This window comes from Pleurodeles waltl, chromosome 2_1, assembly GCF_031143425.1.
Source record: "Pleurodeles waltl isolate 20211129_DDA chromosome 2_1, aPleWal1.hap1.20221129, whole genome shotgun sequence".
Lineage (NCBI taxonomy): Eukaryota > Metazoa > Chordata > Amphibia > Caudata > Salamandridae > Pleurodeles > Pleurodeles waltl.
Genome location: NC_090438.1, coordinates 620,097,678 through 620,118,711, shown reverse-complemented (window position 1 = coordinate 620,118,711; position 21,034 = coordinate 620,097,678). Strand labels below are relative to the sequence as shown.

Sequence of the window (21,034 nt, the reverse complement as noted above, 5' to 3'; positions counted from 1 at the left end):
ATGCGGGCCAATGACTGTGACGGTGCGGACGGTTATATCTTCTCCTTTTCCCCTGTCCTATTCCTGTAGGTCAGTGCCCACCAGAAGAAGGATATTTGGCGTGTCATCGCCAAGGAAGTCAGGACCCTGGGTGTCCACCACAGACGTAGCACCCACTGCCGGAAAACATGGGAGGACATTCGCCGCTTGAGCAAGAAGACAGGGGAGGCCCAGCTGGGGATGAGTTCCCAATGTGGGGTGGGGGGGGGGGTGCCCGTTGCACGATGACACCCCTGATGTTCCAGATCCTGGTGGTGGCGTACCCGGAGTTGGATGGGTGCTTGAGAGCATCACAGCAGCCACAAGGGGGTGAGTACGCTCTCATTCAGCTGATTCAGCGCACATTGGAGGTGTCTGGTTGGGGGAGGTGGGCTGTGGGTACCCCTTGGCCAGGATGAGTTTTGTAGGCATGTTCCCTCCGTAAGGCAGGCTATGTGGCACCCCACCAGTGTTAAGAGCCATCTACACCTAGTCAGGCTCCTGTGACTCATGTGTGCAGCAGTCGGGCATAGGCCTTGCACCCCATGTCCCTGTGATTAATTAGGGAACTCTAAGTGCATGGCGTAGTGCAGAGGGCTGCTGTGTCTGTAGTGTCCGCCAACTGTAGCGGTATTGCATGCACTGAACATGTCTTTCTTCTGTCTTCCCCACCTTTTTGTGGTCTACCTGTTCTTGTGTGCATTAGCATCATCAGGCAGAGGAGCAGTGGCACCGGAGCAGGAGGGATCTGCATCCCACATGGCCCTGGAGGGCGAAACAGCGGACGGCGGCGAGGGGAGTTCCACAGCGGGGACAGGCGCTGAGACCAGCGACACGGACTCCTCCTCTGATGGGAGCTCCCTTGCGGTGGCGGGCCCCTCTGTGCCCCCTGCACCTACAGGTACAGCCGCCCCCCCACCAGCACCGTCCTCACAGCAGCACCTCAGCCCCTGCCCCTGTCAGCCCTGCTGCCCTCAGTGAGGAGGCCATTGACCTCCTCAGATCCCTCACTGTTGGGCAGTCTACCATTCTGAATGCTATCCAGGGTGTAGAGAGGCAGTTGCAACAGACAAATGCATACCTGGAGGGCATTCATTCTGGTCAGGCAGCCCAACAGCAAGCTTTTCATACGCTGGCCTCAGCACTGATGGCAGCCATTGTCCCTGTGTCCAGCCTCCCCCCTCCAACTTCCTCCACCCAGACCTAATCCCCTGTACCTCAGCCTATCCCAAGCACACCATCAGACCAGCATGCACACACCTCAACACACAAGGGTAGCTCTGGCAAACATAAGCACCACACATCTCACAGGCACTCACACAAGCATCATACCCATGCAGACATACCAACATCCACTGCCTCCACTGTGTCCCCCTCCTCCTCGTCTCCCTCATCCCTCCCTGTCACGTCTCCACTCACACCTACATGCACTACATCTTCAGCCACTACGTCCATCACCACACACCGCTCATGTGCACTCACCACACCACTACCAGTCACACATCCCCAGTTTCCTCTCCCAGTGTGTCTGTGAGCCCTCCTCCCAAAGTACACAAACGCAGGCACCCACCCACCCAACACCCATCCACCTCAACAGCCTCCAGCCCATGCACCTTCACCCAAATTCAGCAGATGTACACCTCCTACAACCACTACCTCTTCCTCCACTCCCAAACCCCCTCCATCTACCCTTCCCAGTGTGTCTAAAACTTTTCCTGTCAAACCTTGACCTCTTCCCCCTCACCTCCCCCACCCCTTCCGTCCCCTATGGCACGGCTTTCCAGGTCACAACCCAGCACCTCAGCCACCACATCAACGGGAACAGTGGTGCCAGCAGTAACCGGCTTCTGGAGTGCGCCAAGCAGCAGGGCAGCCAGTGTGCCAAGGAGCCAGACCACAGACAGTACCCCACCTCAGAAACATAAGAAGTTGGCCACAGCCCAGAGGGAGAAGGGCAAAATACCTGCCACCAAGGGCTCTCCCAGGACTACAGTTGGGAGTGTGAAGACAGCTGCGCCACTATCCAAGGTGGGGAAGGGTCACAGAAAGAAAGGGAAGTCGCCGCCAACCTGCACGGCGGACAAGACCGCTTCCCAGGACACCGCCGCCACCAGCACTGCTTCCCAGGACACCACCACCACCAGCACCGCTTCCCAGGACACTGGCGCTACCATCACCGCGTCCCAGGACACCACCGCCACCAGCACGCTCACTGAGCCACCCACCAGCACTGCAGGCCAATGAGCGCCGCAAGCACCGCCGCTACTGAGGCTGCCACAATCACTGCCAGTGGACACGCCACATATGCCAGTGGCACCACCGCAGATATGGCTGCCATCCTCCGTGGTCAGTCGTACGAAGCTGGTGGTCAGTTTCAGGGGCCTGGACAGCTTCCATGGCCCACCGTGAGTGGAGATTCACATCCACTACCTCTGTCCTTGGCAGGATGAAGCACTCTGGGCACCAAGCCCCCTCCTGAACCAGTGGAGACTGTTATTCACTTGTGAGACTGTGGCTTTGCACTCCCCAGGATACATCAATGGGCATGGAGGCCCCTCATGGATCTGGCGTTGTGCACTCATCCGGCTGAGGTGCCCCCCCTTCCCTTCCCCCTGAGGTGCCTGTTGTATTTCGATCTGATGCCCCTGCAGTGTTCGCTCCGTTTTGATTGGATATCTTGTGTGGGCCTCGCCCATGCATTTTGGGCCCAGTGGTCCACGGACTATGTATGTGCAGCACATGGACTTTAATTCTTGGTGTATATATTTGTTAATAGTGTGTGTATATATATATTTATGAGTACTGGATTTTTATTGATCAGAATCGTTACAGTCATTTCCATTGTCCTTGCCTTCTTCCGGGGGCTTTGGGGGGTGTAACTGTAATGTATCAACATGTATTTGTGTGTGTGTGTGCTGTAGTGGGTGAGGGTGGGGGTGTTGCATGTGTGTGTCACTCTTTTCCCTCCCCCCTCCCCTGTGTCGTAGGTGCAATACTCACTGTGGTCTTTGCCGCTGGCGTTCGTGCTCCTGGTAGAGGAGCAGGAAGACAATGGCTGGTAGAATATGGAGTTCCGGCTCCATGGCATCCTGGTTCCTCGTATGGTGTGTAGAGGTGAGCATTTTTCCTTTCAAGTTCTTTTTCCGCCGTGTTTTTGTTCGCGTTGAATCCGCCCCTGAAAAGGTGGCGGATTAGCCTCTCATGATACTCTGGGCGATACATTGTCTTCCGCCTGTCTGTTGGTGGTGACCACCATGCTGTTTGTACCACTGTGGCAGTCAGAGTGTTAAAGTGGCTGTCTATGTTGGCAGTTTCCACCACGGTTGTGATTACATTTTTTTTACCGCCGGCCTGGTGGCTGTTTTACCGCCGCTTTAACACCGACCGCCAGGGTTGTAATGAGGACCTATAGGTTTGTTGACGATACAATATTCTTTTTTTCCCGTAATTACTTCTTACATAAGGGTTAACGAGCATCTAACCCTCTCTGTAGCCACACATTTAACTACCATCTATTGAGGCAAGCTGGTTCTCTTTTTCCAAAAGTGTTCACTCTTTCACGTTGGTCTAAATATTGTCCTGACGACTTTTTCTCTACCTCCTCATTCTTACATATATTTGACCCACAGCGGTCATTCATTGTACTAAAGAACGCTAAATGGATGATCAGCTTTTTATTTGCTTAATTGCTGTGAAAATTAGGCAAGCTGATGAGAGAAGAGGACCATCTCCAACTATCTTTTTCTTCCTATTAAAAGGTGCAATGCCTTGGCGAAGAAGCAGACTTCTGATGGCTTATGTGCTCCTCCCACCAGAGCGGAGGCAGCTACTGTGGAGAGATATTCTTATGGTATCCATTCTCAAAAAACGAATGTGTGGGTGCAAATTGTCAATCAGAGGAACACATTATTTACCTTTGTTAACGTATATTCATCCATGTGATTTTATTTTTTTACTATTACGATGTTTAGATTTTCTTCAGTTTATATTTATTTTGTTATTGTAAAGAACAATGGATGCTACAAAGTACAACCAGATTCTGAATTTTATATACGCAGTAATGTGTACCCTGATGATTTCAGTAAAATAATGAAGCATGGATTACGGAGACTTTCCAAAAAAATCACCATTGATGGTAAGTTATTTTTCAAATTACTTTGGAATTAGAAAATTGTTATACATTCATACAATTTACTGTACTTGTTTGAATGAAGCTTCATGAATTGGTGATCCTTTCAATTATATTGATCTACCTACTTATGTGTTAACAAATATTGTTTAGTCTGATTCATTTCATTATATTTTATTTTTTTGAATGATTGTTAGCGTGTGTATATATATATTACGTGCTTTTAATGTATCTCTCGTGCAACATCTGCAGTAAATAGAAATCGTCCTTTAAACGTTCTCATGTTTTTTTGACAAATTAGGTGAAAAGGTGTTCTTTGTAGGAAAGGGGAAGAAGGCACAAGTTATCGTTGGTGAAGAATTGGCAAAACACATTTTTAATAAGTTACATTCTTCAATAATTGGAGATCACTCTGGAACTAACAAAACTAAAAAGAGTATTGGCAGCCATTTCTAGTGGCCAAACATGACTGATATTGAACAGTGGGTGAGTTATGTGTTGCTAATCTTTCAAAATAACTTCTAGGTAAAACATTTATTTACTTTTATGTTTTTATTGAGACATACTTGTAAAGCTATTGTTAGGCAAGTTTTTCATTCCTAATAAAGGTATTTTTGCACACATCAGTCATTTGAGCAATCAGATGCTTTTAAAGGGTGGCTTATCACCCATGGAGGCTCAAATAGCTGTTGCGGACGTGCTGCACACTCTGCGATCCATGTCTTTAGATCCTTTGTGAGCTGGTTCAGTGAGTCTGCATGTCTGAGTTTGAGTGGAAGCGTGTTTGACTGGGCTACAAGGTAAGAAAACCATCTGCCTTCAGATGTGCTCTTCCTGATTCTGTGGATGGCAGCAAGGGTGGGTTTGGAGGATAAGATCTGCCTGGTGTTCTTTCCCTAACCGGTACCCACAATTGGCACGGCCCTGGCACACAGATATGTCCATTGTAAATGGTACACCTGGTACCAAGGGCCTGTTGCCAAGGAAGGTCTCTAAGGGCTGCAGCATGCCGTATGACACCCTGGAGACCCCTCACTCAGCACAGACACACTGCTTGCCAGCTTGTGTGTGCTGGTTGGGAGAAAATGACTAAGTCGACATGGCACTCCCCTCAGGGTGACATGCCAACCTCACACTGCCTATGGCATAGATAAGTCACCCCTCTAGCAGGCCTTACAGCCCTAAGGCAGGGTGTACTATGCCCCAGGTGAGGGAATAGCTGCATGAGCACTATGCCCCTACGGTGTCTTAGCAAAACCTTGGACATTGTAATTGCAGGTTAGCCATAAGAGTATAAGGTCTTGGGGTTTAACAAGCACGAACTCCACAGTTCCATAATGGCTAAACTGAAATATGAGAAGTTTGGTATCCAACTTCTCAGCACAATAAATGCACACTGATGCCAGTTTGGTATTTGTTTTAAAATACACCCAGAGGGCATCTTAGAGAGGGACCCGGAATACCAGTCCGACTCCTAGTGCTAGGCTGACCAGTTTCTGCCAGTCTGACACAACCAGACGAGTTTCTGGCAACATGGGGAGAGTACATTTGTCAATCTGTGGCAAGGAACAAAGACTGTACTGGGTGGATATGCTTCTCACCTCCCCCTGCAGGAACTGTAACACCTGGCGGGAGCCTCAAAGGCTCATGCCTTTTGTTACAACACCCCAGGGCATCCCAGCTAGTGGAGATGGACTCCCCCCCCCCACACTTTAGGCAGCAAGGCTGGAGGAGATGATGAGGGAAACAAGGAGGAGCCACCCACCAGTCAGGACAGCCCCTAAGGTGACTCTTAACTTTTATAATTCCTCCATCTTGAGATTGGAAGATGCCCCCAAAAGCAATATGGATGTGCCCCCATCACCTAAGGGTGGAGGCACCAAGAGGGTGTAGCCATTGGCTACTGCCCCAAGACCTAAACACCCCCCTAAATTGAGTATTTAGGGGCGACCCTGAACCCAAGAAATCAGATTCCTGCAACCTGCACAAATAAGTTCTGCTGACCTGAAAGCCCCGCAGAGATGACGGAAACACCAACTGACTTGGCTCCAGCCCTACCGGCCTGTCCCCAGACTCAAACTGCACAGCGACGCATCTGTCGGGGAACAGCCACTCTTGAAAGAACTCTCCCTTCCCGCCAGAAGCGTGAGACTTCTCACTCTGCATCCAATGCCCCCACCTCGAGCTCCAGAAAACAAATACCGCAGAGGGGACTCCCAGGCGACTGCGATAACGTGAGTAACCTGAGTTGAATCTTGTGGTTCTAAAATAAATTAAAATATATTTCTGATGGATACAACTACCTGTGGATTCCTCACCTTATGAATTGTATCCTTGCGCCAGCATCCGACGAAAAGTCTTCTTCCTAGCTGTCTACGTCAACGAGGACGTCATAATGGCATGGCTCCACGTGACTCCGTCTGACGTCAACGTGCCAATAATAGGTCCTTGTCGGCGTACTGACATCAGTTTTCCTTTTTTCCGTGCCTTCGCCAATGGTTTTTCTTCCTGGCTCGTTGTTAACTGTAACGATTTTCGGTGGTTACAGTGTCGCCTCCGAAGAAGTTCGGTTTCAAGCTGTGTAGAGAATGCGGGGGTCGGATGTCAGTGACCGACCCCCCACTCGGACTGTATTTGGTGCCTTAGTTCAGAGCATGATGTGGAAGGTTGCTCTTCGTGTCAGAGCATGAATCCAAAAGCTCTGAAGGAGCGCGAAGCGAATCTCTTCTTAGCCAAAGCAAAGAAGAAGGGCCATAAAAAGGATTCCTTCCATGTTTCTCCCAAAAAGCATAAGAAGCAGCGTCATCATGACTCTCGGTGCCGTTTGGAGCGGAGCCGATCGAGGTCGAGGTCTCCATCTTCACGATGCCAGAAGACATGGGAGATGAGTCCTACTGTCACGCCTCAGCAGGAGAGTCCGGAGTTGTCACTGGTCCCTTCAGTTTTTGAGGTCGATCAAAGTAGCCCTCACTTTTCGCCGGTGCCGAGGGATCCTGATGTTCTGCAGGCAAACTATTGGACTTGGGTTAAGTCTTTTGAGTGTGTGTGTTCCTCATTTATTGCCTGTGTGTGTACAACAAATGTTTAACACTACCCTCTGACAAGCCTACTGCTCAACTACACCACCAAAAAATAGAGCATTCAAATTATCTAATTTTCCCACTATCAACCTCTAAGGGGAACCTTTAGACTCTGTGCACACTATCTCTCACTTTGAGATAGTATATTCAGAGCCAACTTCCTACATACATCAAAATAGAACCTCATATATTGTAAATGTGAGGGTGTCACACATTATTTCCATGAATAGTAGTGAGCTGCTCCCGTGTTACAATAATGGAAAGACCTCCCTATCCCTGAAAATGAGATATTAAAACTTTTAGAATGTAGACCAGTGTGCCAGTGACCTGGCCAAAGAGCAAAAGGCAGAATGGGAAGGGGAACAGGGTCATAGAGAAGCAATCACCAGGAGAAAGGAGAGAAGAAAATGAACCTGCAAGGATAAAATAAGGATAAAGGAAGAGTAGGACGGTAGAAGAAAATGGGATAAGGTGAAACCAAGTAAGTCTTGTTTGCCTTGGAACTGAGCAGCCCTAAATTTAACATGGGCGGTCATAATACATTCAATGGCAAGATTTTTTTGGCACCACGTGCCATACTCACAAATTCATCTCAACTCCCAGCCCGTCCTCCTTGTGTAACATTGCAACCAATTAACGAACATCACAAAAAAGTCATACTCACACTTGTACTTAGCTGTCCGTCCCTTGCCCCCTCCCAACTTGTTGCCAAGTTTTGATGCAGCTTTAACTGAAGTTCACTGGCTTCCTGGTAAGCTGGTCCCCAGTGCCAGTCTTTCCCCAAAACAAGACACCTGATCCCTTGATCCCAAGTGATAAGGCTCTGTAGCACCCTTCTAAGTCCCATAGTAAGTGTTACCTAGAGTGCCTCGGTACTGCAGAGGGTCGCTAAGAGCTGTAGCAGAACTTGTTCTTCTCTAAGGGACCCAGCACTGACCTCATGCAGACTGCTTGACAAGGTGCCCCCTAAAAGTGAAAACGCAACATAAATTATGGACTGTGTGCCATGTCCCCAAAACATTGCATGTAATATTTGTAAGTCACCCCTATAGCAGGCCTTATAGCCCTAAGGCAGGGTGCATATTATTATATGCGTGGTCATATCTGCAAGAGAAGATATGCCCCTACTAGGTCTGTCGTTTCTTAGATATATTAGGTGAACAGGGAATCCATTTTAGTTGGCCACTGATTAATACGAGTTGCCCAGCTCCATGATGTCTTTAATGAAAATAGGGATGTTGAACCTCTCATGTTTTATAAGCCCTGGCGTTGGATTTATTAATGCACGCATCCAGAGTGTACCTTACAGTTTCCTCCTGAAAACATAACAACTGCTTCTGAGCTAACTGAGCAGTTCTAGCCAGTTTGCCACCAACAGACTAGAGTGAGATCCAGGGGTGAGATCCTTTGCTCTTTGGAGGTCAGACACAAAGCTTCTCAGGGTGAGGTGTTGGACACCCCTTCCCATAGCATGATCTGCATTCCGAGACAGATCTAGTCTCTGAAAGGGAGATGCCCACCCCCAGACCCCATCTGGCACCTGGATATTCAGGAACATTAGCTATGTAGGAGGCATTTTGCATTTCGAGGCTGGACACACCCCTAGGGTGACCAGCCCGAAATGGACACAGCCTAGGAAATTCTACTTGTGTCTGGTGGAATTTAGGACCTCTGGACATGGAGTTGCCCACTCCCCACAGAAAGTGGTCATCTACAGGGTGTTGTGACTCCAGGGTATGTAGCTGTAGCAAAGTACCCTTATTGTGGCATGGTTACCCCCACTTTTTGCTTGTCAGTATGCTAACCAGGACCCCAGTTACTGTGCACTCCCCCTGTACATTTGTTTGCTATGACTTCATACCTCCCACATTTGCATACTGGTGCCCCCAGGTAAGTCCCTAGTATATGGTGCCCAGGGCGGGGAGACACCAGGGGTTCCCCATGGGCTGCAGCATGTTATGCCACCCATGGGGACCTATGTAAAATGTGTTTGCAGGGCTGGCATTGCAGCCTGCATGTAAAGGTGCATGCACCCTTTCACTGAAGATCACTGCACCAGGTCCCTGTAAGTCACTCCTAAGGCAGGGCCTCCTAGCCCAGAGGGCCTGCTGCAAGTACCGATGTCGGAGGGCACCCCTGCATGAGCAGAGATTCCCCCACAGACTCATCTCCATTTTCCTGGACTTCATTAGTGCGGGGATGCCATTTCACGCTTGTACTGGACATAGGTCACTATCTTTGCCAGCTACATAAGGGTAACTCTGAACATGGGCATGTTTGTTATCAAACGTTTCCGACTTGTAGTCCAGGAAGGCAGAACAAAAGAATTTCCTTTAGGTGACGGAGTCAACACCCTTTGCCTTTGGGTAGAAAAAAGGTGTTAAATGACTTGTGAGGGGTAGCCTCGCCAAGCCACTGGTATGCTTTGATGGCCACCATTGGTGCCATCCTCTCATAAAACCAATCTGCACCAGTTGAGGGACCCCTAATCCCTGCTCTGTCCTGGAACTGAACAATGGAAATGGGAATGACCACTCCCCTGTCTATCACCACCCCAGATGGCCCTTTGATTCTGCCATCTTGACCTTAGGGTGGGCAGAGGCCTCTGGGGGCATCTTAGTGGCCATGTGGTTAGGTGACCAGTTCCCCTTCCAGGGCTATTTAGGGTCTTCCTCATGGGTGGGTTCCCAGATTCGACATGCAAGACTCCAGCAGGAATCATCTGCATCGTTTACTGAAACTTCTGGCCTCTCGAACCGCAGCTGGACTCCACAGGGACCTACAGTCCGCATCTACAGCTACGCCTCTGCTCTCCAACATTGTTTCTCTGGCTTCTTCTAGCAACTGCAACATTTCCCTGGCTGTGCATCATATGAGGGTGGCGAGTCTTCAGTCTGCCCTAAGAAGCAAACTTCCTGTGGAATTAAAGAGTCGCTCCTGTGCATCTGCAGGCATTCTGCTGCAATGATGACCGGCTGCATGGATCTCCTCTTCTATGGATTTTGTGGATCCTGCATCACAGTTGGTGGTCTTTTGTGTCCTCCCTACCAGCTGTCCAACTTGGGTGAAGGTAGGACCTTCCCTTCTCCATGCATAGTGTCTCCTGCAACTGACAAGGATTGATGGCACCGCCTCCAGGGGAACTTCAGTCTTTGTGTTGCTCCTGTCCACATCACTCTTCCCTGTGACGCTCAGCACTTTGCATGGTTATTCAGCGACGTGGGACTCCTTTTTAAGTGTCCTGCATGGGCCTCACCGTGACTCCTGTGCTCCTTGCCTGCGAGTCATCTGTGTGGGCTGCATCTTCTTCTTTGGACTCTCCGCACTGCCGAGGGTCGCTACGGACATCCCCTGTGGGTTTAGTTCCCTCTCCCCCTCACTTGGCCTTCCTGGACCCCAACAGCTCCACTGCTAGCAACTGCGATATTTTCCTTTTTCAGGTCTTGTATGTGTTTTTTTCACTCCACAGACTGACTGCAATCCTTCATCCAGCGTGGGACGTCGACCACATCAGCCAGGAACTCTTCACCTGCCCCAGTGTTGACCGTCTTCTTTCCACCGTCAACCAACTCCTGCATCCACCTAACACCAACACCACCCCACCCCCACTCCCCCTGGTCTAGAGTTTTGTCTGCTGTTTTTCAGTGTTCTCAATTGCTTTTTAAGCCTATTCCTGATTGTTACTGTACATGTGTAGTATGTTTACTTACCTACAATTAGAGTATTCCCTAACTAGTGTTTGTATTACTCTAATAAAGAGCCTCTATTTTCGTAGCACTGAGTGCCTTCTTTCATTTGTGTAAGTGCTGTATGACTACAGTGGTATTGCATGAGAGCTTTGCGTGTCTCCTAAATAAGCCTTGGCTACTTATCCACAGCTACCTTTAGAGAGCCTGGCTTCCTTGACACTGACTCCACTTCACTCATAAGGGATACATGGACCTTGTATAAGGTGATCATACCATAGGTAGTTAGCACACACCAGGCCAGATTCCTACAGCACTCCAGTGATTACTACCCTTCACTCTCAATACCGGTTCCCCTAAATTGACTATTTAGGGGAACCACTGATACAAGATTGTAGGAAGATGGCTCTGGATATGCTATATCAAATTGAGATATAGGGGGTGATTCTGACCCCGGCGGTCTTAGACCGCCGGGGCCAGGGTCGGCGGGAGCACCGCCGACAGGCCGGCGGTGCCCCGCAGGGCATTCTGACCGCGGTGGTAAAGCCGCGGTCAGACCGGCAACACTGGCGGTCTCCCGCCAGTGTACCGCCGCCCTATTGAATCCTCCAAGGCGGCGCAGCTAGCTGCGCCGCCGAGGGGATTCCGACCCCCCCTACCGCCATCCAGTTCCCGGCGGTCCGCCCGCCGGGAACCGGATGGCGGTAGGGGGGGTCGCGGGGCCCCCGTAAGAGGGCCCCTACAAGTATTTCACTGTCTGCTTGGCAGACAGTGAAATACGCGACGGGTGCAACAGCACCCGTCGCACCTTCCCACTCCGCCGGCTCGATTACGAGCCGGCATCCTTGTGGGAAGGGAGTTTTTCCCTGGGCTGGCGGGCGGTCTTTTGGCGACCGCCCGCCAGCCCAGGGAAAAACTTGGAATACCCTCCGCGGTCTTTCGACCGCGGAGCGGTATTTCGGAGGGGGAAGTCAGACTTAGAATGACCCCCATAGTCTGTACAGGGATTCACCAGAGTTTAGAGGCAACAAATATGATACTAATGCTGTTTTGTTGTACTGTGGTCCAGCAGTTAGGCTTATCAGAGGGTAGTGCAAAGCATTTTTTGTACACACAGGTAATAAATGAAGCATGCTCTCAAAGCCCTAATTTCAGGGCAATTCTTTTTAGATACCAAAACTTGTTTTTGTCCATTTATTTCTAGAACCACAAGATTCAATTTGCAAGGAAAGCACATTTACAAGTAAGTATCCAAAATATGTATCAATACCTATTTGTTTTAATTTGGCAATATAAATGGCTTATTTGAATATAGCAAATATGTTTTAAAAGTTGACACACTGCAATTTTCAGGAACAGTTCCGTAGGGAATAAAAGAAAGTACAGTTATGGCGGTAAGTACCAGACCTACAGTTCCATTCTCTGGGGGTTATAATACCATGGGTCTGAGTTTGAGTTAGTGCCAAGCACCCTCCACCAGCCACACGGGGCTGGCTTTATGCAGAGGTCAACGTTGCTGCCGGGTTTTACAGTGGTAACCTATGGCGACTGGGGGCACTCAGAATCAGGCCTGCTTCTAGGTAAGAAGCCTGATCATTTGAGGCTCACCACGCAGGTGTTAGAATTCCTGCAGGGTGGAGGTGTGAAGCACGGACACAGTGTCTGCTATGTTTCTGGCCAACGAGAGCACAAAAGCTCTCACCCCATGGAATCAGAAACTTGTCTGTTCGTGGTAGGATGGCGCAGACCCGTCAGTCCTGCATTAAAGGAATGGGTAAATACAGGGAGCATCTCTAAGATGCCCTCTGAGTGCATGTTTCAATAAAACCAGCACTGGCATTAGTTTGGGTTTATTGTGCTGACAAGTTTGATACCAAACATTCTAGACTTTAGTTTATGGATCTGTGGAATTCATAATGACAAACTCCCAGCCCATATACTTAATATGGCCCCACTAGACTTACAATGTCTAAGAATGGACTTAGACACTTAGGGGCATATTGTTCATGCAGGTATGCCCTCACCTATGGTATAGTGCACCCTCCCTTAGGGCTGTAAAGCCTGCTTGAGTGTTGACTTACGTATACCATCGGCAGTGGTTTGTGGTGTGGCACACTGAGAGGTGCAATGTCGAATTTGCCTTTTTCTCAGCACCAGCGCGCACAAGCTGCAATGGCAATGTGCATGTGCTAGGTGAGTGGTCCCCAGGGTGGCATAAGTCATGCTGCAGCACTTGGGGACTTTCCAGTTAACAGGGCCCTTGGTACCGTGGGTACTTTTTACAAGGGACTTAACTGTGTACCAAGGGTGTGCTGTTGTGTGGACACAATGCTACAGTTTTGGGAAAGCACACTAGTGCTGGGGCCTGGTTAGCAGGATCCCATCACGCTCTGTCAAGTTATCACCAATATCAGACAAAAAGTGCGGGGCAACCATGCCAACAAGGCCACTTTCCTACACAGATTCTCTGACTTTCTTCCATGACACAAAAGGAGTGTGCAACAAGACTGCAAAACCATAGACCTAAGAAGCACGACTGACGTGGTGCCAAGCCTGCTGCGCCTGGCCCTTGAGGAGCATCTGACCTATCCTGCCACTGCATGTTCCAAAAATCAGGGAGCGCTGTCCGTGCTTCACAAATCACCAAGAAGAACTCTTTTGGATTACAGGAGCTGCTGCCCTGCATCTGCAGGCACCCAAGGAAGAACCATGAGGACCTTGACTGCCAAAAACCCAACACTGGGCAACATCACTGCAGCTGAGCTGCCTAGCCCGAGTTGAAGTGGTCCAGTGGTGTCACCATGGTCCCCAGACACAGCCTACCCAGAGCTTGCCCTATGTGGACTTCCTGACAGAGTTTGCAGCCTGATTCTGCAGACCCCTAGCAACAGTGAGTGACAAAGACCCCATGTCTCAGGACACCTCTGCACCCGTCTGCCCTGGGCCTAGGAGAAGAGGACCAAGGCTGTCTCCACATCTCTCTGCCTCGTGAGACCTGAGGCCACTTGTTGGCTTGTTCGGACTAAACCCCAAGTCGATGCCTATAGACTGGTTCTGCGGGGCTCCTTACAACCACAAGGAACTCCAGCACCAGACCTGATGCTATAAAACACCACTGCACCTGCACCCCACAGCCTGAGGTGAAGTGGATCGGTGGTGTCACTATGTGCCTAAGGGTCTCAAGGTTCGAAACCCACGTGGGTTCCTCTGATGTGGACTCCCAATCCATCCCTCAAGCAACTTTGTGACCAAACCGGTCCCCATAGACTTACATGGGGCACTTGACGCTGAGCTGTACCCATGCACCCTGCTGCCTGAGGTGAATGGTCTGTGTGGACGAAGTCCAGGAGATTGATCACGTAAGTCGCTTTACTATACCTGTATGCAGTGCTAGTTCTTCCTTCATAGGATAACTTTACCACATCTGAAAAATGCACTGTATCAAGTTTTGCAAGCTGTAAAAATTAATAAATCAAAATATCAGACTTTATATAAAAGTACATGTTATTACTATAAATTGGTGTGATTTCTTTCAGTGTGTGTCTCACTTACCGTAGGAGTCGCTTGACCACACTACTGAAAAAAGGAGCATTTGGGATTTAATTTGTTCCTCTGATTGCTTTGACTTTTTGCGCAGTGTACCTCGTTTTGGTTCACTATATATGCTGCTTCCTACAATACTCACATACTCATGCACCCAGTAATACACCCACAGAGGCACTCGTGAACTCACACAGACCTGCTCAGAGAATCCCCAAGCACTCACACTCACTGAGGTACTCATGCGCACACTCACAGAACCACTCAGACTCAGCGACTCGTGCACCAACTGAGTCTCTCAGACCCAGAGACCGGTAACTCCGCTCTGCACAAGTTGCCCTTGCTGCCACCCCTAGAATTGGTAACAATGCAGCCAGAGGGAGATCCTTTTCCTACATCGCAGCACAGACCTGGAACATGCTACCTCGCCAACTCAGTCAGTCCCCCTTTGTAGGAAGCTCACTCTTTATATACTATATCAAAATGACATGCACAGACTCCAGGTGTTCCACAGAGGCTAAAGTAGATACTACAAATGCATTTGTTCTACACACAGACACAATAGAAGAAGCACACACTTAATGACTAAACTACAGACCAATAGGTTTTTATATAGAAAAATAAATTTTGTTTATTTCTAGAATCACAAGATTCTCTTTGCATGTAATTACATCAATAGATATTATTTCACATATATCAATAATAATACTTTGAATGGAATTCATATAGCATACAGTTTTTGAATAAATGCCAATAAAGCTATTTTAAATGTTGACTGCAATTTTCAGGACACATCCTTGGGGAAGAAACTAAAGCACAGTTTTAGAGGTAAGTACTTGACTTAACAGTTTCAGTCTCTGGGGCTTAGGAAGTCCACAGCTGGGGGTTCAAGTGAACCCCAAGCTCCCAGCAACACTGGGCCGTTCGGGTGCAGAGGTCAAATTTGAGCCATTTTAAAGTGGGCTCCCACGGAGACAGGGTGCACTCTGAATCAGATCTCCCAGCAGATAAGTACCTGTTCTTTGGTGGGCAGACCTGGGGGTAGGAGGGGGAGGGTTAGAGGGGCACTGTTGGGGCCAAAAGGAGGCATCAAACGCACACCCTCAGTGGCACTATGGCAGCTGGGTGCAGGATGCAAACAAGGCATTGGTTTTCCAATAGATCTCTGTGAGGAGACCCCGGGGTCACTCAGATGCTGCATGTGAGGACCAGGGGGTCCCCTGGAGCAAACCCTAAGCTAGACAGGGAGGAATGTACCTGTGCTGGAGGTCGGGTTCTCTGGGGGCTGCGGGTGCAGTGGTCTTTTAGGCATCTGTAGGAGGCTGGCCCCTCTATGCAGTGTGCAAAACTAGGCACACTATGCAGTGGGTCCAGGCGAGCACACTTTGGTTTCCATGAGCAAAAATTAGACCACTTAATGCTACAATTTTTAAGGTAGCTGGTCGAGCAGTTAGGCTAATCCAGGAGATGTACTAAGCATTTGTTGTGCTCACAAAACCAATCATGCAGCACATGCACTCAATAAATAACTCGAGACCAGAGTTTATAAAAATACTTCAGTTTTATTTAATTTTTAAGACCAAGATCTTTCAAATACTTTTTTAGATATTAGTTTTAAAAGTTGTAATAAAGTTAGTCTTTCTGCCCATAATTACGCATCATTGGAAGCAATGTACAGTTACCATTCAAAATCGTACAATTAAGTTACCAGTCTCTTTTGTGTTTTTTTTTGCAGGGTGGTCGCAGCAGTCAGTAGGCACCTTGCACCAGCCGGAGAGCCTCTTGCGGCTCCCGTTTCCGGCGGGAGCAGTGTAGGAAACGCTTTTGGCACATGGCCACCTGTAGGGGCCACTTGGAAAAGATGGTTTCTCGGGGTCCCCTTGGGCTGTCGAGGTCGCAAGGGTTTGGGGATCAGTGGAGCACAGCTGGTTCCTTGTTGCGGGCGCAGAACGGCCGGATGCGGGGTGAGATCCAGAGCTGTGCGCAACTGAGTCCTTTTGGAGGTGAGTCTCTCTGGCTGCTTACAGGACACTGTGAGCATTCTGGTGGTAGGTCCCAGGGTGTTATTAAAGTCCCTCTACAGGAGCTTCCTCCTGATCCTTTCAGCTCTTGGGGAGCTGGTTTGAGGTTGTCCCAGGGAATTGGCGTAACTCGGCCACTGGAGGGCACAGTGCCACCAATCTTGGCACACTTGTAGGTCACGTCCGGGACGGTAGTTAGTGTGTCGTGGGGTCTGGCTGCAAATTCCGGTTGTGGACATATCGGCCAGCCAGTGAAGCGACCTTCACTGGCTTATTGGATCTTGCTTGGTTTTTGAGTGGTGCCTCCACTCAAAAGGGATATCTGGGGTGATTCTTTAAGCCTGGATATTACCTGGGTTTCTCGGGCTCGGTCCAGTGTCCAGCTCCTCCACAGCAGCAATTTGCAGGTCCTGGGTGCAGCAGGCAGGGATTGGCGCCTTTTCTTGTGCAACAGGTCTGTAGTTCTTTTGCTTTGGATCTTCTTTGGTGCAGGTCTTCTTTGTATTTTGAAATCTGATTTCTTGTTCTAGGGATGTCCAATAAATACAGAATTTAGTGGGCGTTCTAGGGGAAACCTGGTAATGTCCAATGGGACACTTACCTATGGGTGGCTCCACCCACTTTAGTGTCCACTTCCTTTGGGAAGGGTGACTTCCCTAAACTTGATTGGCTAGTTTCCTTCATTTCAAGATAGAGGAAACTGAATTTGAGGGTCCACTTCGCAGACAACACCTTAGAGGTGGTGCATGCTAGGCCGCCACTCCTAATCTTTGTGTGGTTTCCCACCTTTGCTCACTCAAAAAGTGGGTGTTTTGCAAAGTGGCAACCCCTCAGATGCTAGCAGCAGGCCTGGAGGCTCGAGTTTCAGGGGCTGTAGCCCTTTGAAGCTCACTACCGGGGTTTTGCACGTTCCTGGGGGAGTGGGTGGTTAGCTCCTCCACCAAGGGAGGGCATTGGTTTACGAACCAGGGAGACTGGGCTCTCCACCAAGGTTTGTATATGGACTGTGTGGGTGTGGCCAGCTGGATGAAACCAGTCAGAAAATATGCCAGGATAGTTGGCTTTTGCAGGGGACACCTCTAAGGTGATCCCTGGGTGCATTTTATTATAAATCCAGTACTGGTACCAGTTTGAATTTATCATTCGGAGTGGTTTGATACCAAACAACCGAGGGTTCAGAGTAGCCATTATTTTGCTGGGAATCTCGTGTTGGCCAGTGTCCAGCACATACATTAAAATGGCAGCTCTGTTCACTCACTATATCCCAGGTTTGCCAGGGACACGGTGGGAACATACTGCTCATTCAGCTGTGCCCTCACATATAGTATGGAGTATCCTGCCTAAGGTCTGTAAGGCCTGCTATAGGGGTGTCTTACCCATAGTTAATGCAGTGTACGGTGGACCGGGCACACAAGTAGTGTGCCAAGTAGAGTTTGTATTTTAGGTTTGCAGCAGGAGACTGTCTGCTATGACAGTGCTGTGCACATCTTGATGCATGTCCCTTGAGGTTGTCACAATCAGTGCCACTGCCACCAGGGGCTTATCCAAAGTACTGCATGCCCTGGGTACCTAAGTACCTTTTTACTAGGGACTTGTAGTGATAGCTAAAGATGTATCCAATCACTTTTAAAATGTTTTAGGGAAAGAACACTGGTACCGGGAACCTAGTTAGCAGGATCCCAGTGCACTCCAGTCCAAGTTGCATTCGGAAACCAGGCAAAAATGTGGGGGAGTACTGCAATAAGGTGCCAGTCTCTCACAGTGCGGGTATATTCATCCAGTGCTTTCGCGTTCAGGGGTCGGGGTCCTCGGTCTTCCCTCTGCAGGCATCTTTGTGGGGGGTCGAAAGGTCAACCCAGGGTGGGCACTTGCTCACAATCACCTGATGATTCTTTAGCTGGTTGGGCCACGTGGTCACCGGCCGTAGGGTGTCTGGTGCAGGGTGGTCAGGACTCGCGTGTCTGGAGGTGTGCCAGAGTCCCTGGATGTTTCCTTCTTGGACAGGGCCACTGTCCACTGCAGTTCTTGGTCCTTTTGGGTGCAGGACAGACTTCTATAACTTGGTTGAGGTGGCTGGCCCCGCTGGATGCCTCACTGTTTTTGTGCAGGTTTTTTGAGGCAGTCAGTTGTCGTTGTCTTCTCTGCTGGGGGTTCAGCTCAGCAGTCCTTCTTCTTTCTTGTCAGGTCAGCCTGAATCTCATGAGCTGGGTTCAGGTAAGCCCTTAAATCCTGGATTTAGGGGGGGTACAGGGGTCAGAGGGCAGTAGCCAATGGCTACTGTCCCAGAGGGTGGCTACACCCCGTTCTTGTGTCCACTACCTTTGGGGAGGGGGACGCAAACCTAACCCTATTGGTTTCTGTTCTCCAAACTAAGATGGATGATTCTGCAGGAAGGGGGGGGGCAACCTCCGCTCTGGACACCCTAGGGATGGCCCTAGCTTTAGATGGCAGGGGGAGGGGTGAGTTTTGGGGGGGTCACTCCTCCCTGCTTTCCATAATTTTCCTGATCACCTTGCTGCCAAAAGTGGGGCTTTGTCCGTGTGCGGACAACTCCACTAGCTGGAGTGCCCCATGGCACTGTAACAAGAGGCTTCAGCCTTTGAGGCTCACCATCAGCTCCTGCAGGTGTGATATTGGAAATGGCCCTTTTTGCAGGGTTATCCCCAAACGTTTTGCTGCCTTCCTACAATATTTTTCTGGTCCGTTTTTGACGGTTTATTGTCTGTGCACTTCACCACTTCTAATCAGTGCGCAAGTGCTCCCTATAGAGCTTGTACCGTTTGGTTTATCCATGAGTGTCATATTTGATTTACTGGTAAGTCCCTAGTAAAGTGCACTAGAGTTGCCCAGGGACTGTAAATCAAATGCTACTAGTGGGCCTGCAGCACATTAGTAGCCCTGTAACCATGGCTCGGACCTGCCACTACAGAGTCAGTGTGTGCAGTTTTAAACTGCCAATTCGACTTGGCAAGCTTACCCACTTGCCAGGCCTAAACCTTCCCTTTTTACTACTTGTCAGGCACCCCGAAGGTAGGCCCTTGGTAGCCTCATGGGCAGGTTGCAGTGTATGTTTAAGGGAGTACATATATGTAGGACCTTGACTCTGTATATACTATTTCAAATTGAGAAGTAGTGTGCACAGAGTGCAAGGGTTCTCCTTAGAGGTAAGATAGTGGCAAAAATAGATAATTCTAATGCTCTATTTTGTAGTAGTGTGGTCGAGCAGTAGGCTTATCAGAGGGTAGTGTTAAGCATTTGTTGTACACACACAGGCAATAAATGAGGAACACACACTCAAAGACTTACTCCAGGCCAATAGGTTTTTATATTGAAAAATAGCTTTTCTTAGTTTATTTTAAGAACCAAAGGTTCAAGATTTACATCAAACACTTTAAATGCAAGGTACTTCACATAGATACTTTAGGAACTTTGAATAAACACAATATCATGTACAGTCTTTGTAGAAATGGCAATAAGCTATTTTAAGTGGACACAGTGCAAAAATCAACAGTTCCTGGGGGAGGTAAGTAAAGGTTAGTTTTGGAGATAAGACAGACACTTACAAGTCTCAAGTTTGGGGCATAGGCAGCCCACCATTGGGGTTTCAAGGCAACCCCAAAGTTACCACACCAGCAGCTCAGGGCTAGTCACATGCACAGGAAAGAGGTATCCAAAACACATAGGCGTCTATGGGGAACTGGGGTGCTCCGGTTCCAGTCTGCCAGCAGGTAAGTACCTGCGTCCTCTGGGGGGGCAGACCACGGGGTTTTGTAGAGCACCGGGGGGGGGGACACGAGAAGGCACACAAGGTACACCCTCAGCGGCACAGGGGCTGCCGGGTGCAGTGAGTAAAGCAGGCATCGGGTTTTAGGTTGAAAACAATGGAGGAACCGGGGGGGGGGTCACTCTAGCGTTGCAGGCAGGCACAGCGGGGGCTTCTCGGGACAGCCACCACCTGGGTGGGCTCGGCAGAGGGTCACCTGGGAGTCGCTCCTGCACTGAGGTTAGATTCCTTCAGGTCCTGGGGGCTGCGCGTGCAGTGTTGGTTCCAGGCGTCTGGTCCCTTGTTACCGGCAGTCGTGGTCAGAGGGAGCCTCTGTATTCTCTCTGCAGGGGTCACTGTGGGGGCCCAGGGGGGTCGTCTCTGGCTACTCACAGGCTTGCAGTCGCCGGGGAGTCCTCTCTGTGGTGTTGGTTCTCTGCATCTCGAGCCGGGGACGTCTGGTGCAGAGTGTAGTGTCTCACGCTTCCGGCAGGAAATGTGCAATCTTTGGAAGTTGTTTCTTTGTTGCAAATAAGTAGCTGGTTTTGAACAGGGCTCCTGTTCACAGGAGGTTCTTGGTCCTTAGGTTCAGGGCAGTCCTCTGAGGCTTCAGAGGAAGCTGGTCCCTGTCGGATGCGTCGCTGTTGCAGTTTTCTTTGAGTCAGGCGACAGGCCGGTACGGCTGGGTCGAACGCAGTTGTCGTCTCCGTCTTGTCTGCAGGGCTTCAGGTCAGCAGTCCTTCTTGGTTTAGGTTGCAGGAATCTAGTTTCCTAGGTTCTGGGGAGCCCCTAAATAC

General features: G+C 49.5%; 1 long non-coding RNA gene across 2 annotated transcripts in view; it reads left to right on the top strand.

Annotated features, from left to right (window-relative positions):
* The first annotated feature begins 3,382 nt into the window (after positions 1-3,382).
* LOC138267052 (uncharacterized) overlaps positions 3,383-21,034 on the top strand; it is a 56,583-nt gene continuing 38,931 nt past the window's right edge. The window contains exons 1-2 of one of the 2 annotated variants that reach the window (XR_011199772.1): positions 3,383-4,153; positions 12,118-12,156. This is a non-coding gene — a long non-coding RNA (uncharacterized lncRNA). Of the gene's footprint in view, positions 4,154-11,986; positions 12,157-21,034 lie in introns of those variants that run through there. The other variant, XR_011199771.1, reaches the window with a different exon arrangement.